This window comes from Aethalodelphis obliquidens, unplaced genomic scaffold, assembly GCF_003676395.1.
Source record: "Aethalodelphis obliquidens isolate GAN/ISIS:26980383/991018 unplaced genomic scaffold, ASM367639v1 scaffold79, whole genome shotgun sequence".
NCBI lineage: Eukaryota > Metazoa > Chordata > Mammalia > Artiodactyla > Delphinidae > Aethalodelphis > Aethalodelphis obliquidens.
The window spans coordinates 3,714,692-3,733,811 of record NW_020838023.1 but is presented as its reverse complement, the minus strand read 5'-3'; the positions used below and the strand labels follow the sequence as shown (position 1 = coordinate 3,733,811).

The 19,120-nt window shown below is 38.9% G+C and overlaps 1 long non-coding RNA gene across 1 annotated transcript in view; it reads right to left on the bottom strand.

Annotated features, from left to right (window-relative positions):
• Positions 1 to 18,376, bottom strand: part of LOC113612581 (uncharacterized) — a 62,769-nt gene extending 44,393 nt beyond the window's left edge. The window contains exon 1 of the long non-coding RNA XR_003429882.1: positions 17,836 to 18,376. This is a non-coding gene — a long non-coding RNA (uncharacterized LOC113612581). The remainder of the gene's footprint in view (positions 1 to 17,835) is intronic.
• Between the last annotated feature and the right edge of the window lie 744 nt (positions 18,377 to 19,120).

Here is a 19,120-nt window from a genome sequence, read left to right as displayed (position 1 = left end):
TTAGCAAAAAAATGGGTATAATCACACATACTTCATAGAGTTGAGGCACTCATTAAATGAGATAATGCATATAAAGTGCTAATCAGAGTAAGTTTCCCCAAATTTTAGCTAGTGTTATATGGAACTTGAATCACTTGCAATAGAATGCTTCATTCCATTTTCACTATTGCTTAATGAAGTTTTAGTGGAGTATCTTTATAGAGAAATACTTAGGGCATATATTACTCTTCGGTCGTATACAGAATACTTAAAACATTCCAGCATTCCAGGAGCATTCTGTTTTTTTTGTTTGTTTGTTTTCTATTCCAGGCACTTTAAATTGTCTTTGAAAAATCAAAATCAATGGGACAAGCTATCTTCATGACAAATAATTTAGTCTAAGACACAAGATACGGTATTTTATAGCCGATATGTACACCCATGCCTGCTTGGTGAGAGCTCCTTTTGGTATGTCAAATACCCTTTTGCTCCCACTGCAATATGACTGCCATTTCACCTCTGGGGAAATACTCATTTTTTTCACTGTTTGCACAGCTTCCTATACAAAGTCCCTCCCAAGACATGTTCTTGTATTACTTATATATATTAAAGGAATGCTTTCCATCACTCAGAAATACAGTAAAGCCCTCAGTAGTTTTCCAGGAGCCAGCTCCTAAACACTCCTTAATGGGAACAAACTATTGGAAAGGGAATGGATATTACAGACAGGGAGGATACAAATTAGTGATGGCTGAATCCAAAGGGTAATATTAGGGGTGTTATGGGACCAAAAAATAGAAGGATGGATTCTCCAGGTTTCCTTGTCCTCATACCCTACATTTCCTTGCCTCTCCCAAGTTGCTCTGCCATCCTTATTCCCATTATAAACTTATTTGGCCAAATGTGGAGGGGTGAATAAAATAGAAAGCATTTTCCCAGAAGCTCAGGAAGCAATACCATTGGCTCCCGGAGAGATTGCCAGGCTCTTAGCTACCTCCCTATGGATCAAGTCCAAGGAAAGATAACAGGAATTGATGGAACGGTGCAGTCAACTCATCCATGTTTCAGAACCTGCCACGAAACAACCTGGATTTCCAGAAATTTTATCTATGCAGATTCTTACTATTCTCTGAATTGGCTCCTAAAACATAGTAAGATTTATTGTCTTTGTTTCCATCCTTTTCTTTTCAAACTTCTGACATCAAATACTTAAAGCCTTCCCAGGATTTTCTGCCAGGAAGAAAAGTGATCTGATCAATTAATTCACATTGAAATGACTGTGACTACATGAGTTTATTCTCCCTGGGGTATATTTAAGGTCTGTTTAAAACGAAAGAAAAAAATCATTAATAGTAAACCTTTAGAGAAATTGTATTGAAAGGGAAATTTCAGCCATCCCTAATTTTCATCTTCTCTGCCTATCCATAATATCTATTTATTTTCCAATAAAATGTTCCTACATGGTCCTTCACCTATCTGTAGATAATCCTAAAGGCAATATTAAGTTTATTTTTTTCTTTTCGTTTGCTACTTGATTTATGTGAAAATTATACTTAAAAGCATTTTTTCCTCATAGTTACATCATGAGAGCAGTTATGCCCGATTGTAAGCAAAAATGTAACTATTCATTTCAGCTTGATCCATCTTCACCTCTTCTTTCTCTTAAATGCCTTTCCTGCAATTTCCTCCTTGAAGTCTAATCTCATCTTACCTTCCAAGGTAATGAAGGGAAAACAAAAAACAGAAAAAGGGAAAAAGATTTCTCACCCGAAGCTATTTGTGTCTGAACAATGAAACAGCAAAATATGTTTAATTTAATCTCAATATAAAAGTGAATATTTGTTCCACATATATATAATTTTACCTGGGAGAGGCTCTGTGCGCGCTGGTCCTTCATGAGCTCTCTGACCAAGTTTCCTATTTCCCTCCCCGACTTTTACTCAGCTACAACCACTCTGACCTCCTCGTTGCTCTCTCTGTTGCTCTCCAATTCAGAGCCTTTGTATTGCCTTTTCCTTTTGTTGGGAGCAGCACTGTCCACTAGAATCTCCTACAATGATGTCCAGTGGTGTCCACCACAATGATGTCTGTGGTGTCCAGTATGCTATCCACATGAGCCTAGGAGCCACTGTATTTGTACAGTATGTGTTTAGAGCCATTTTTCCCTTAGCTACGTTACTCATTCTTTTCCTCTTTGGGATCTTTAATGTCACTTTTCCTAACATTTTAGCACCCCCTTTCTCAGCATTTTCTATCCGCTTCTTTGATTTATTTTTTCCTTCTTAGCATTTATCACTGTCTACTATACTCTACATGTATTAGTTTTCTCTTTAGTGCTTGTTTGCCTCACTACTATGTAAGCACCACAAAAGCAGGGAATTCTTTTTCTTCTTTTGTATTGGTTTTTGTTTGTTTTCATTCACTGTTGCATTCCCAAGAACCTAGAACAGTGTCTGGCACAGAGCAGGTTGCCCCAAATATTTGCTAATTGAATGAATAAATGACTATAAATTAATACTTTATAAATAAACAGACACCATGACTTTTGTGTTGGTAGTGACACTTGCTGAGGGTATTGGGGGTAAATAATAGAATAATTCAATGCCTCTGAAATTCCCTGTGCTTCTGAGTTCTGCACTACCCAAGCTCAAGGAGGAACTGCTATAATTCCAGGCACTAGATGTCCCTGATGCTGTAGTTACTGCACAGGCCTGTGTAATACTCCTGTGTAAATTTTGCTCGAGCTGGGAATCTGGGAATACTCTTTTTCTTTCTTTGTCCAACTATTTTATTTGTCAATTAAAAAAACCTTTCAGGTTGGGTCAAAAAAAAATTCCCATTACTAAAAACAAAAAAAAATTCTTTAATTTATTTTATTGAAGTAGAGTTGATTTACAACTTTGTGTTAATAATAAAAAAAGAAACATTTAAACACAAAGAAAATGACTCCATGATCACTTACTATTTTAAAAAATCAAACGTACTCCTTCAGCTGCAGTCACCTGGAAGTCTGTTATCTAACAGTATTATGTTCCCTTATGTTGGGCTACATAGGAAGATAGAAATCTAATTGACAAAAGCATACTTCCCTCAGAAAAGTGCACAGAATTTTACTATATCCAATTAAAGCTCTGAATAACTTCCAAAAAACCTGAAATAATACATAAATAAAAATTTCAAAATAATTCCTTTGGCCTTAACCATCTTAGCCCTCAGATGGTGGCTTTAAGAGGAATGGAAGAACACCAGTAACACACTGTAAATTTCATCTGATGCTAGAAATTATCTTGCTAAGGAAATATTAGGGAACAGAGCTTAAGTTTGATTTTATTTAACTGAGTATTGAACACAGTACCTTTATTTTTCTGGTTGGTTTTGGGAGAAGGTGCTTTTAAACGTACTGAACGTGCCCATGATTCTAATAGAATGGGAGGGCAGCTGTCTGTCTGCACTCCCATCCCACCCTGCCCCCACCCAAGAAAAAATAAAGTCTGACACACATCATCAAGCTATTTCCCCATGATTACCTGCAGGTTAAACACCACCTTCTGAAGCAGATGGTCAATTGCCAGTCTAATAGAAGGAATTGTTATCCTTCCTCTCATCCATTTGAATATGCTTTTGATACTCTCAGTGCCAGCAAATTGCTACAGGTTCAAATAGTGCCCTGTGTATCATTGAGAAACTGAATAATTGAGACTGTCAGATAGCCTCTCTTTTCCCATCCTTTTCCTTTGTACAGGAAAATTGTTCTACTTTTATATAATTAACGTTCAAGAACACAGCACAAGGGAATACCCTGATGGGATCTTACAACTCCATCAAAATTAAAATCATAACAGTATGTAAGATAAAGGATTAGCAATAAATGCAGAGTTCCCAGAGCAAAAAAAAAAGTCCGTTTTCACAAATGGGCATACTCTAGCATGAACCCAAATCCTTTTTGTTAGCCAAAAAAACAGAAAAGAAAAAGTTAACTTGGAGTTTTAGTTGAAGCTGTCACAAAGGTGAACTGTCCACCACGGTTCTATCACAGCACCGCAATTTTGTGTTGAAACTTATCTTTGGGAAATTTGTACTTATTAAAAGTGGGATATTCTTGTAATACAATGTCATTTATTTCTCATATTGAAACTCAAATTCCACAGACAGATGTAATGATGTGGAATGAGCATAGAAAGAAAAAAGTCCGTTCAAGTTCAGTTACGCCGTTGACTGGCCGTGTCATCTTTGGCAAGTTTGAATTTCGGTTCCTTCAACTTCCTACTTTATGTGGTTAATTTAGGGGTTAAATGTAAAGTAGATAATGTATCTGGGATATTATGGATGCTAATAACTTATGGATATCATCATTATTATTATTATTAAATTGTGCAAGGGGTATAATTACAACTAAAACATATTTAAGAGAATGAATTCATAGAGAAATAAAGAAAAGGATCCACATCAAAGTGTCAACAGCAGTTGTATTTATGTGATAAGAAGCCTTTTTTCTAGTTTCCCGTATATTTCTGAATTTTATTTAATACATTTAATTTCACTGTTAATGAAAACATTTGTTTCCATTTTTATACTAAAAATTCCTTCTATGCTTATCAATATGTTCTACCAGGAAAAGATAATCCAAATTATACATTGGTTTATATAAAATATGGAAGTGCTTTTTTAAACATTTTATATTTGAGAAATATCCAACTTAATCTGCCAATATAATTATCTCCTTAACACTTTTAAAATCTCTGTGAATCTGAAAGAAAACTAGTTTCAACTTATCAATTAACATTTTATTAAGAACTATTTGGGCTTCCCTGGTGGCGCAGTGGTTGAGAGTCCGCCTGCCAATGCAGGGGACGGGTTCGTGCCCCGGTCCGGGAAGATCCCACATGCCGCAGAGCGGCTGGGCCCGTGAGCCATGGCCGCTGAGCCTGCGCGTCCGGAACCTGTGCTCCGCGTCGGGAGAGGCCACAACAGTGAGAGGCCCGTGGACTGCAAAAAAAAAAAGAATTATTTGATGAAGAAGTGTTCTGAAATTTTTATAAATTTTTTTCTTTGAAATAGAAGTTCCTTTTCACCAAGACTGAACAAACTTCTATTCTGAAAACCACAAGATCTGAATAGAAATTCTGGGCAAACCATTCTTCCTATCCTAGTTTCTGCCTCACATCATAGCAGTTTAAACTTTCCACTAACAGCAACTTTTCATTGAAACTGTATAGATTCACACATCTGAAAAAACTTCAGCCAGGGTTTAAGATCACTTTGTCTTTGTAAGTTTAAGAACCAAGAGTAATCATTTTTTAGTAGAAAACTTTCCATAGTGTGTGTATATATATGTTCTTGAATGCATACCGTCTCATAACATAATGGTCCCAGGCAAACTTTCTGCATTGGTTTCTCTTGGCTCTTTTTTTTTTTTGCAGTACGCGGGCCTCTCACTGTTGTGGCCTCTCCCGCTGCGGAGCACAGGCTCCGGATGCGCAGGCTCAGCGGCCATGGCTCACAGGCCCAGCCACTCCGCGGCATGTGGGATCTTCCCGGACCGGGGCACGAACCTGTGTCCCCTGCATCGACAGGCGGACTCTCAACCACTGCGCCACCAGGGGAACCCTCTTTTGGCTCTTTTTTTGGTCATTTATCCTTACTCATCTATCCACCCCTTCTCTTTCACTTGGTTTATTTTTCTTTGTTTGTTTGTCCTTTGTATAAGATATTACAGAGTGTCTTTGAGTTTGAAAGGAAAAAAAATAGAAACGATGGAAGGTAAAAAGGCAGAAAAGGGGAAAAGAAGAAAAAAGAAAAAGAAACCTAGGACAAAAACTTTTCTTACTTCTTTCTGTTCTTGATTATCTCAGCCTTCAATGGCTGGTTAGCAAAGAGTCAAGTGCACAGCACAAAGATTCAGTGAAAATTTGCCAAGAGGTGAGGGACAGTGATACTCTCTTTTACCCATACAGCAAAAAGACAGACAGGACTTCTTCAAATGTAAGTCTCAGCTCCACTACGAAGATGAGGTAGCTGTCTTCTTTGGACAGATACCTCCCCCTGGAAGCATCATTCCTCTCTCTGTGGCTTTCAGTTTGGCCTATTGTTCCACCTTTACATCATTCTGAGACACCACGTAAGCATTCTTACCCCTTTCCCCCAGAAGGTGGCAGGTGCTTATTAAGCACATAGGAGGGGGTGTATTTTTCCTTTGTCACTCTATTTATCTTTCCTTGAGAGAGAAATCTAAATGTCCCTTGTCACCTTGAGTCTTCCACGAAATGGAAAGAGCTTTGCAAATATCCTCCACAGAACCCTCTGATTTCATTCACGACCTGACACGAGAGCTCAGAGCAGTACTTTATCTGTCATTAATCCCACGGCAGCATGTAGCAGTCATTAAGGGGGTTACTTACAGCTTTCTCACCAATGACTATACAGAAAGGAGTAGAAAGGAAAGTTGGCAGAGTCCATGACAAATGATCCCTGTGACGGGGAACTCCGGCTACTCTGACTGTTGGGGAGCTATTTCCCCTGTGTCAACACACAGCCCACAGGGCAGAGGTAATTTTACCATTTCATGATCTACTGTACTTGGCATCTGTTCTGGCACTGGAGACTGTCTATTCTGGGGATCAGTTGTATATTCCCAGATTGCCATTTTCCTCTGCCTTGCGCTCTGTTAAATATTCTACAGTATATTATCACTTCATTTGACTTCAGTTCTTTCCTCTGACAGTGGTGCAGGGCAGTCTGGACTCAGAGTCACTTCCTCTCTCAAACTCAATCTGTCTAAATGTCAAAAAGAAAAAAAAAAAAAGTAGAACTCTTTATGATCCCAGCAATCTGGCATTTCTGAGGAAATATTTGATAGGTGTTGCATTTCTGAAGCTTTATTTGCTGGAGGCAGGGGCGGGGAGGGGGGACACTTGGGGTTGAAAATACTGTTACTTTCAGAGTTCGCTTTTTAGGAAAAGTGATATTTTGTTCTTAAAAGCCCCAGTCACAAAAACAGAGGCTGTGTTGACATAAAGGTTTTTTGTTTGTTTGTTTGTTTGTTTTGGACAGTCCTTCCAACCTTTACTTACAGATCTCAGCTATCTGGCGACAAATTTGGGCAAATGACTTGGAACACAATTTGTAACACTCATGAAGCTGAGAATTTTCTGTGATTTCTTTCCTCTCTCCCCAGCTCCCCTCCTGGGTTCTCTCTTTATCCCCCTCCCCTTTTCCCTCTTTGTGTTTCCATGCTGAAAGATTGTCAAATCTACTGACATAAAAGGACAAATCACAGAAAAGACCTTACAGAAGGTTTTGCTTTTGGGGAAGAGTGTCGGCATTAAATATTTTCAGGCTGTTTTGGACCATCCTAATTGAAGGCTGTCAGAAATAAAGTTAGAGATGACTTCGCTAGGTCAGCAGAATTCAGTGATCACATATTACTCTGCAGTAGAGTAGCTGGGATTAATGAAATGTTTTACCTAAAAGGGCTTCTATGGAGTAACTTTCAGGAATGATCCTGTGCTTAGAAGCGGGGATGGATCGACCGGATCGACGAATAATGCTGAATAACTCAAGCCACACAGAGACAGGATGTGCCTGTTGCACCACAGATTTCTTAACTTTTAGAAGTCAGGGTAGCTTTTCATTCCTTTAGTTTCAGTTAAAAAAAAAAAAAATGAGAAGGAGCGGTCAGTATAGTCAGAAAGCAAGAAAAAGCAAGAAGGAGAGAAGAGGGCAAGGGAAATAATTTTGGTCGAGAGTCCACAGCATGAGTCAGGCTCCAAGCTAGGTATTTAATAGACAATAAATCATTTAACTGTCAGGCCCTCACTGGGAGATGTTTCTTTCTCCATTTTCAAAACAGAGAAACTGAGGCTCAGCCAGAAAGAGCCGTTTGCCTAAGATTACAACATTAATAAATAGCGGAGCCAGGATTTTTTTTTCCTCTTTATTACTAAAGTCCATGCACTTCCCATAACTCTAAACGGAGATCTCAAGTCTGTGTTGACCAGGCTTTTTTTTTCTTCTTCTTTCTTTAGAGACTTGCCTGCTTTCTAAGACTTGAAGCAGATTGTTAACCTTCAAAATCACTGCCCACTCATCTGGCTAGAATGCATGCAAGGCAAAAGGAAAATTTATTCTGGATTAGGAAAATCATCACTGATTTCATTTTCTCACTCCCGAGGACAAAGACATGTCGGTGAAAAAAAAGGAATAGTGTGATAAATATTTTCCGTTCATTTTTAATTTGAAAAAATATTGTGAAATATTTTTAAACTTTAAGCTATTTTGCATGGAAGGATTTTATCATTACTATAGTTGCGTATCTCTAGGCATTGAAGAAGAAAGAGGCTACATGAAAATATCGGCCAAAATTATGTATTAGGTTTCAGGAGATTACAACCCTAGCTTTGAAAATAAATAAAACTATTTTTTCTGTATTTTTAAAAATCTATTGCCATGAAAATACTCAGGATCACCTGAGTTCAGTTTCTGACAAACATGACCCTGATATTTTAAATGTCATTCAAATATGTTTTTAAATCAATAAAATTTCCAAGACAGAATTTCCTATTTTTCAAGTTTGGCAGTGTTTTGGTAAGGAATTCTGGGTCTCTTCCCACCCTTCCAATGTGGGGTTATTTTCCAGAAGAACGGCCAATAGTTCAGTTATCTTCTTGGAAGAAACAGCGTTGTCTGGTTCCCCTGCTGCCTTGTGAGTTATTTCTTAACTCGACAGGAATAAACCCATTCCCTTAGACTCACATGGCAGAGGCTGGATATTTGAGGCTGATTTTTGGCTGTTTCGTCAGAACTCTTCCTCTGTGGGCAAGCCTGTGTTCCGGATGGTTCCTCTTTTATCAGAGGCACTTTCCATCTACAGGTTCACGGTCCATATCTAAGCATAGGAATGGTGGAGGGAGACAGTCACGGGGAGATCTGACCCTCATATTCCACACACTCTGTGACAGCAAAAATGTCTTTTAAAAAGAGCTCCTGTACAAGAGACATTTAGTCCAGTCTGGCTACAACATGAAGGATAAGCCTAGAGCAATTTACCCCACGTTACTCTTTCCTTTCACTCTGATCAAATGTGGTCTCTTTGAACACTCTTGAGCGGTAACTTCTAATACCACACCTAAACTTTTTTTTTTTTTAATTAGAAGAAAAATAATGCCTGAAGGTACAAAAAGCCGTACGGCTTCTGACAAAGTAATTTCAGAAGGCAAATGATAGCTACAGACCCCAATCACTATCATATAGTTAGACTGTACAAACAGAAAAAGGATGACTCTAGAATGTTGAATTCTTCCTGACAACATGATGTGATAAGTTTTGGATAATCTTGGGAGCAGGCTTGGGTTACAGTCATGGAAACTCATTACATACAGACACTCATACATAAATACCATATATATGTGTGTGTATTTGATGAATATAATGTGCTACTGTTAAGACAATTCTATTTAGGAAGAGAATAGTAAGTTTATTTAGGGAATATATGTACTCTGCAGTTAAATGGGGATTATGTTTTTCTAAAGCCACTAGTAGGAACAATAAAGTTGCTTTATCAAACTATCATTAAACAAAGAAGCTGCCTTCTTCATCTCTGTGTCACTCAGCCCAAAAGTAGTAAAAAATTCCCTGTCTCTGTTGCATCTTAGCAGTTTACAAACACACGAAAGGGGCAGGCACACCCCAACATTTCCATTTTAAACCTTCATTTTTTTCTGTGTGCATGTTGAAATGAGGAGACTGATGAATAGAAATTTATATTCCTGGTATAAGTCTGATTGATATCATTCCAGTGGTATTTTTGTTTTATTTCCACCGATCACTCAGATTTCTCTAGAAAAGCCACACTGCATTCACTAAATGGCCTCCAGCAAGGAGAATAAGAAAAGGACCATAGTTTTCTATCAGATTCATAGAAGAGGGTTCCTTTCAGGGAAGAAAGAACCTTGAAGTGTTTGCCAAGAATGTGAAATTCCTGGTTTATCTAGAGTTCAAGTGTCTTCTTGGTGATTCTTACGTAGGGAAAGAATTTGAAGTAAAGAGAAAGGGTTTTTAAAAAATATTATATATAGGGAAAGAATTTGAAGTAAAGAGAAAGATTTTTTTTTAAATATTATATATTCCAAAGGAGCTAGACTGAGAAACTGAACAGCCTCAATGATCTATGGAAAACTTAGATGTACCTAAGAATTGTCACTGACCTCAGCTGTTTCTGAAACTGGATTAAGCCATTTGTAGTGGAAATCTAATTGAGTTTCATTCACTTCATTTATTTGCCAGTATCTACTAGCTGCCACAAACCGTGCTGCGTGCTAGGGATACAGGAACGTAGTCCTGCTCTCACAAAGTTCATAAGCTAGTGGGAGAGAAAGCAATTAAACACAATGTGATTAGAAGAGATAAGTAGTATGAGAGAGATGCAACGAAAGCACTAAGTCTGGTGGGCTTTGCAGGGGATGATCAAAGAACACTTTCTGAATAGCATGGCACTACCATTGATTGCTCTAGGATGAGTGTAGAAGGGAGAGGGTGTTCCAAACCTGACCAGGAGGAAAAATCAGAAAACCTCAAGCCATTCATTAGCCATTTATTAGCTACTTGCTGGGGACAATGTGAGATCCTAAGCAGTAGAAAGGACTCAAATCTACTCCTTTACATATTCCAGTGTTTGGAATTTATCCTCAAAGGATTTTTATTGAAGGATTTTAAATAAGAGAGTGGCATGCTTAGATCCTTTTTCTTCCTTCTATGATTGGAGACAGGTTGCTAAGAGGCTTGGGGATAAGAGTTTGTACAATGGCACTAGTTTGTCATAACCGTTGTTCAAAGCAGATTCCAAAGTCTCCACCAAAGCGGTGGAGACCCGCACATGGTTTCTGTGTTGGGGTCTGATTATCAGAAAGAAAAGAAAAACCCAGTTCTGCTCAGGAATTATTCATGGGTGGCTGTGGAGGAATCACATGTGCTCTACACTATTTCAGCTTAGATAACTCTGCAGCTTCATTGAATATTTATCTCTGATTTTTTTTTTTGGCAACAAAGACCAGTTCCGTTTCCTTTGAGTCTGTATGACTCAGGAAAGATAGCTCATCTCTCATGACACTTAGGTAAAGCCAAAAGTTAAAATGATTTTTCAGGAAAAATAAACTTTTCATGTAAGCTTCTTTTCTAGTTAAATTTATCATTTTGTTAACAGAGTGAACATAATGACTCATCTTTATCTCTTTCTTTTCCTGTTTGGGGAAGTAAAGGTGGGACACATCTTACTTAAAAAGGCTTCAGGCAAGGACAGTGCCACTTTTGGCAGGAAGCCTGCTATTATTCCTTTAATAGGACACATTCACATTTCTTTCCTTAGCACTACCGTTCTAAGCAAGCATGAGTTGCTAATATAAATTCATATTTAAACTTCTCTTCAAGTATACTTATTTTTTATAAATCTGCGTGGTGGGCTGTGCTGGTTCTTAGGATGGAATCCTCCACATAATCATTTGCCAAAATAAACCACTGCTCTTTTAATTCACTAGAAAACTCGTTACCATTTTACATTTGTAAGTTAATCCATGAGGTTGGAATACAGTGCTGACCTTTCAAAGTGCCCCTCTATTAAGAATATCACTTCTTGGGCTTCGCTGGTGGCGCAGTGGTTGAGAATCTGCCTGCCAATGCAGGGGACACGGGGTCGAGCCCTGGTCCGGGAAGATCCCACGTGCCGCAGAGCAACTAGGCCCGTGAGCCACAACTACTGAGCCTGCGTGTCTGGAGCCTGTGCTCCCAACAAGAGAGGCCATGATAGTGAGGGGCCTGCACCCCGCGATGAAGAATGGCCCCCGCTTGCCACAACTAGAGAAAGCCCTTGCACAGAAACGAAGACCCAACACAGCCAAAAATAAAAAAATTAATTTTAAAAAAAAGAATATCACTTTTTATGTTAATTTTCTGCCCCGGAAAATATGTTCTCTTTGTTTTTTAAGAAAACTCCATAAGACTTCCCTGGTGGTGCAGCAGTTAAGAATCTGCCTGCCAATGCAGGGGACATGGGTTCGAGCCCTGGTCCAGGAAGATCACACATGCCTCGGAGAAACTAAGCCCGTGCGCCACAACTACTGAGCCCACGTGCGGCAATAACTGAAGCTTGCGCACCTAGAGCTTGTGCTCTGCAACAAGAGAAGCGTCTGCAATGAGAAGCCCGCGTGCTGCAACCCGCTCACCGCAGCTAGAGAGAGCCCACGTGCAGCAACGACACCCAACATGGTCAAAAAAAGGAAAAAGAAAACCCCATAAAGACTTTGCTGATCAAGTCAGAACCCTCTAAAAGATATTTAAGAAAGTAACTGGGAAAATATGATTATGTTTAAAGGTAGAAAGTCCCCTTCTAAAAGTCAGATCCTGTTGTTGGTTTTTTTTCTTTGAGTCTCTCTTATGCATTTACACTACCCTCCCCCTGTTCCAGGCTGCCTTTACTTCCCTATTGATTTCCTCTTCCGTTTTTCAACTAGCTTATAATGTCATTGTCCAGCTAGTAAAAAATAGCTAGAATTTATAAGACTCCATGCTAGGAACTAGGCATGTATTATTTCATTTAATGCTCACATTAATCCTAAAAGATGGGTGTTACCTCCCCATTTCTTTACGAAGAAAATGAAGTTCAGAAGAGTTTAGCAATTTGCCCATGGTCATAAAAACAGACAAGCTCACCTGAATCCAAAGCTGATGTGCTCCCTGCTCCCACACTCAATCTCCCAAAGCATGATCACTTAAACCTTGACATTTCTGTGATCAAGAAGTCTTCATTAATTCATCATATTGAATCTAAACTCCTCTGTTTGATTTTGAAAAACCTTTCCTAATTTGCTTCAGTTGAACTCAATAAACAGTAATTGAGGGCAGACTGTGTACCAGGCACTATTCGGGGTACCAAGGATGATGTGTTTACTCTTCACATGCAAAGTCATTGGCCATCACTCCCTGACCTCTTCACCCCTTCAGTCAAATCAGTATCCTTGTTCTTCACGGCAGCCATGTTCCTTCTCACTCTCACACATTTTTTTTGCCTCGTTGAGCGTTTTATTAACATGCCATTTTAATATATAGGATAGGATTTCTCAAACTTTGCTCTTTAAGATATTAATAGGTGCTTTCAGAAAGAAAGAAAAAGAAGAAAGTAAATTTGGATACATTTGGCAAATGCTGTTGAGTATTAACTACCCATTGGTTACTAACAATAACTAGCCTACAGAATTCTCTGAAATACCTGGAAGTAAAGAATTCCTAAATTTAAGCCAGTCTTTTCCATACTTTTTTGCCCACAGAACACATTTTTCTTCCAAAATTCTTAAACTTCATTGCATTTAGAGAAGAAAATTCTTAGGTGCATTCTCTCATTCTTCTTAAAATTTAGTTTACTCTTTTGAGTAAATAGTCCATATGATTCAGACATCAGAACAATACAAAAACATTACATTTAGATTTTTCTTTTCCATCCTTTTCGTATCAATCACTCTCATGATTAGCCACATTTTTAGATTCTTGTGTTTCTTTCTTCAAACACGAGAAAATTAAAACACATGTATATTTTATTTATCGTTGTTTTTTTAATAGCACAATATATTACATTTTATTCTCTATATCCTGTAGTGAGGTTTTTTTTGTTGATTTTTTTTTTTGTGTGGTACACGAGCCTCTCACTGTTGTGGCCTCTCCCGTTGCGGAGCACAGGCTCCGGACGCGCAGGCTCAGAGGCCATGGCTCACGGGTCCAGCCGCTCCGCGGTATGTGGGATCTTCCCGGACCGGGGCACGAACCCATGTCCCCTGCATCGGCAGACGAACTCTCAACCACTGCGCCACCAGGGAAGCCCATGAGTTTTCTTTTGTATTTTCAAAGTATAGTCTTCTTGCGAGGCCTGATTTAAGTCTCACTTCTTCAAGGAGGCTTGCCCAATCCTTGCTGAAGTAGCTGATGCCTCATGGTTTAAACTCTCAGTATCTTATTGTTTCCTATCTGTTCTTTTGATCTCACCAGTGAGATGATAAGCTGTGTTGAACATGGGAATCAGAGGCACTGCTTTTTTCACTTCTTACATACCACCAAGCCTGCAGTAACTGCTGAGTTAATCATCCTGTCTACACTTTGGCAGTCAAGAGAGACAGCCACAGAGACCTGTTGGAATCTGACTCATTGCCTAGAATTATGGGAACTTTCTCTCCACATTGCTGCATACAGAGTCTTGTCCAGTATCATGAATCATAGAATATCACCAAATTAATTCTTCCCCAATATGAGAAAATAAAACATTGAAAATATTAAAAAGTATGGTAAATCATAAGAGTAGTCATCACAAAATATGGGCCATGTTCCTAGCTGTAACATTTCCAACCCTTGTATAAGCCAATAAACATTATCTGCACCTATAGAATGAAAATAATTACTTAGAGCTACTGAAGTTGTTACATGTAAGGCCAAGAATTAAAGTTCTTAAGATTTAGGTTACTTAAAAAACAACAACAACAGCTCTTGGAATCCTCATTATTACAGTGTTTTGAACAAGCAGCTTTTTCAGAGAAATCCACTAAGATGATGGCTGCTGAGATAAGTAAAGCATATTGCGATAAGATTCAAGTTCAGCAAGCAGTGAATGACTGCCCACCTTGGCAAAGCCACATGCAAAACTTGAGGAGGTAAAGCTTGAACAAGACAGACTCCCTGTCTTCTAAGAGTGACAGTCCCAATGCCTCCAATTGACATGAGATATTTTGTGATGAGATGTAGAGAGGTAGAAATTGTTGTTGGCACTTGGACAGATGCCTGGGGGAGAGAAGTCTTCACATTTATTCCCATAGAACGGATCTCATGTAGAGGACTTGAGAAAGGTTTAGGAATATTTATGAAATCAATGTAAAATAATGAGATGCATAACCTGGATATAGATATGATTGTTTTCCTTTCCCTCTCTCCCTTTCCGTTGAAACTCTGAGTTTTCCTTTCCCTCTCTCCCTTTCAATTGAAACTCAGAGTTTCAGTATTGAAACTCTGGTGCTTTTAAAGTGAAAGGTACTCCTTGATGGATACCCCTGTTGGCAAAAAATCAAGTTTCCAGGTAGATCGGGGAGCATGGTTTTCAGATTTTCTGATAACGCTATCAACTGAAATCTCAGTTCTAAGTACAGAATCAATCATTCCAATATCCTGCCGGGGTTGTCTTTCATAGAATAAGAGAGATGGCAATCACATAACTAAGCCTCAGGTTAGAGTTAGATCATATTCACCACCAGGAGTTTCTATGTAGGATATGGGAAGACTGGCAAGATAAGCCCTTCCTCTTTTGGCTGCAGGGTTTCTGATGTGCCCCTGAGGTTTCTCTGTGTTAAATGGCCAATACTTTCCATTGCCTTTAAAGACACACACGATGCCCATTCCTTGTTTCTTTGCACAGTACATTAAACACAGGAGGTTTTCTTCTGGTTCTAGATTGTCAAAAGAAATGAATTTAATTGACTCTAAAAAGGGCCAGAAATAAGCCTTTTTGTGACTGAGTTCTGCCATTTTTACCTGGAAAGAGGGATTATATCCTTTCCTGTGGCTGCAAAGTAGATGTTATGCTTGAGAAGAAGTTTTCGCCATTTCAAAACATGGCTTTTCTTTCCCAGTGACCCATCTGCACTCTCCTGTTAAGATTCTGAAATAAGGAAGTTAACAGGCTCAGAGATCCCACTGTTTCCTATTTCTATTTCCAGTAATAGCTCTCAGGGCTACTTTGTCACCAAGACCCACAGAATTGAATGTGATTGCAGCAAAAGGTACTATGAGTAGAAAATGAATTCCTTATGTTGAAAAGAGAAAAATGTGTGGGTGCTTTAGGAATGAGGCTGTAGACAATGGTAGAGTTTTCAACAACATATTACAAAGGGATGGCTAAACTGACAGTTGATTAGATGATTGACACAATTTTTGAAAGTAATAAAACTGAATTTTCCAATTTATTACGGCTTTCATGCATTTTCCTTTTAAACTGCTGGTTATAATGCTTACCCCCAATTTTTATGTGCAATCTATTTTGATGTGTTTTGTCAGCAAAAATCCATAAAGCAATATGAACTCACATAAAGCTGACTTACCTTGTCGTTTACTTCCAGGAAATAAAAGTCCTTGGCTGGAATCTTGACCAATGATTCTTACAGACAAAAGGCACCCAGATACCCATAGCTACTCAGTCAAAACTGAAATGGAGATGTCATTTGAGATCTGGATCCTTAGTGACCTAATGAATTCAGAGAAAACTGTTGGGGATTAGAACAGTTATCTATCATACTGTGCCCTATATTTTCGTCCATAACATATGTCTAGGGTGCCTTGTTTCACCCTTCTGCCATAACCAGTCTTTTTAAAATTTGAGGAGCATATTCAGTGCAGTTGCATCGTACACAATGATCAGGTTAGAAATTCAGCTTGTAAAATCAATAATTACACAATAAAAAATACCAGTTAAAACCTCTTAAGTTACCCATGAGTTATAATAAAATGTGTATCATTTATATAAACAATCTCATGCAATATGTGTACATATGTGATGTGTAAAGTACAGTATTTATTAGCAAATGCATTTTTTATAATTGTGGTAAAATATACGTAACAAAATCTACCATTTTAACCTTTTTTAAATGTATAGGTCAGTGACATTAAGTGTGTTCACATATTTGTGCAACCATCCCCACAGCCCATCTCCAGAATTCTTTCCATCTTCCCAGACTGAAACTATGGCCTCGTTGAACACTAACTCCCATCTCCCTAATGGCTGGTAACCACCATTCAACTTTCTGTCTCTGTGAATTCGATTATTCTAGGTGGCTCGTGTAAGTGGAATTGCACAATATTTGTCTTTTTGAGACTGGCTTATTTTACTTAGCATAATGTCTTTAAGATTCAACCATGTTATGGCAGATGTCAGAATTTCCTTCCTTCTTAAGGCTGAATAATATTCTGTTGTATGTGTATACCACATTTTGTTTATCCATTTATTTATTGATGGATTCTTGGTTTACTTCTATCCTTTAGCTGTTGTGAATTATGCTGTTATAAATCTGTGTGTACAATTATGTGAGTCCCTGTTTTCAAATCTTTTGGGTATATACCTAGAACTGAAATTGCTGGATCATATAGTAATCCTGTTTTTAATTTGTTAAGATACCACCAGTTTGTTTTCCATAGCTGTATCATGTTACAGTCCCACCAGCACTGCACAGGAGTTTCAGTTTCTCCACATCTTCGTCAGCATTTGTTATTTTCTGGTTTTGTGTTGTTCAGTTTTTATAATAGCCATCCTAATGGCTGTGAAGTGGTATCTCATTGTGGTTTTGATTTGCATTTCCCTAATGATTAGTGATACTGACCATCTTTCTTATGGACTAATTGGCCATTTGTATATCTTCTTTGGAGATATGTATCTTCAAGTCTTTTGCCCATTTTTTAATCAAGAGGTTTTTTGTTGTTGAATTGTAGGAAGATTGATGCATTTTTAATTACATTATATACATTTGAACAAGTTGAATGCATGATATGATTCCATTACAATGCATTCTGGGGAATTCTGATTCAGGGGAACTTGAGATACAATGACTTACTATTACACAGCCAATGCCTTGACAACATACTGGATGTTATCAATAGTAGAGGAAAAAGAATGAGTAAAGAAGATATTTAAATAAAGAGAAGACAGGCAAAAACCACTGAATTGCTATTCAGGCAAACTTGCCGATCACTGTGTTAGTTCTGATGGGTAAGTTACAAATTTGGAAGTGAGTGACTCATTTTTCCATTCCTTACGATTGTGTTACAGAAAGTATTGCGTGCACTCACCTACTCACCGGCAGTGAGCACCCAAACACATCAGGTCGGCTGGGTGAGTGTTTCAAAGTTGTTGAGCAGGGCTGACTTCTCGGTTGCTGGGCTGTGCAGAAACAGCCTCAGACTGTCTTCACCGAGCAGGTCACTGTGACCTCCAGTGTTCCTGGTTCCACCTCTGAAATCCCTCCTCTAGCCCTGCAAGTTCTGCCAAACCCTCTTAACAATAAATAGCCTCCAACAGGTTAGTCTGCCGCCGCCGCCGCCGCCGCCGCTACCGGTGCTGCTGTGGTTTCCTAGCTGTGTCTTCCTCACCTCTGTCTGGCCCCAACTTGTCGGTTCGCATGTTTCTTCTGCTCACTCTGCCCATGCGCTCCTCACTTCAGCATCCTTTACAGCAGTGCTTGCAAACCCCGCCGTCATCCATCCCGAGCACGTGTCGCAAATCATGGGAACCTGTTGCAGCAAGCACTGTTGGGACCTGGGCTGTGTTCCAGAGTCTGGTTGTCAGGGTTCCTTCTTACTGTTTTAAGAAATAAGGATCGGGCATGATGCTGATGAAATTGTTCAGAAGGCTGAATGTAGTGCCTCTGGAGTAGGTCTAGGTCCTATCATCATTAGAAGGACGGTGGTGGGTGGGGGGACTTGCCTTTCAAGTCTGGGTGGATGCACAATTGCAGGGATGCCCCGAGGACTTTCTACTTTAAATGCATGCAGGGCAAATCCCATTTTGAAAACTCCAAGAGGTTGTTTACTTTGCCAACACTATGAAGGTTCTTCACTGATGCACAGACAGATTTTTTTTTTTTAACCACATGGAAGGAAGTCTTACAAGTTTTTTCATACTTCTCTCTATCATACACTTGAAACACTCTTCTTCATGCATTCCTTTCTTTATTCAACAGACAGTTCTTGAGCACTTAGCATGAACCAGGCACTGAGCTGGGGAAAAGGAAGCAAAGCATCTTGGGTGAGATTGCATGCTTAGGAGCCATACTACGTGCTTACGTGGCACTCCAGCTCTGCCACTCAGTAAAGGAACTCAGGGCAAGTGTCCCCACTCCATTAGTACTCGTTTATCTCATTTGTAAAACTGCAAAAGTGATAGTATTCTTCACAACATAGCAAGGATAGCAAGGATTATCGGATATTGATGTCTGTAAACTGCTTAGCAATGCCTAGCTTGGAGTAGGCATTCAATAAACGAAATGATACTTTCGCTGTTATTCTTGAATTGAGAGGTGGAATATCAGGTTTTTACCCTCAAGTAATGCATCAGCTAGTATCGAGACAAGCATGT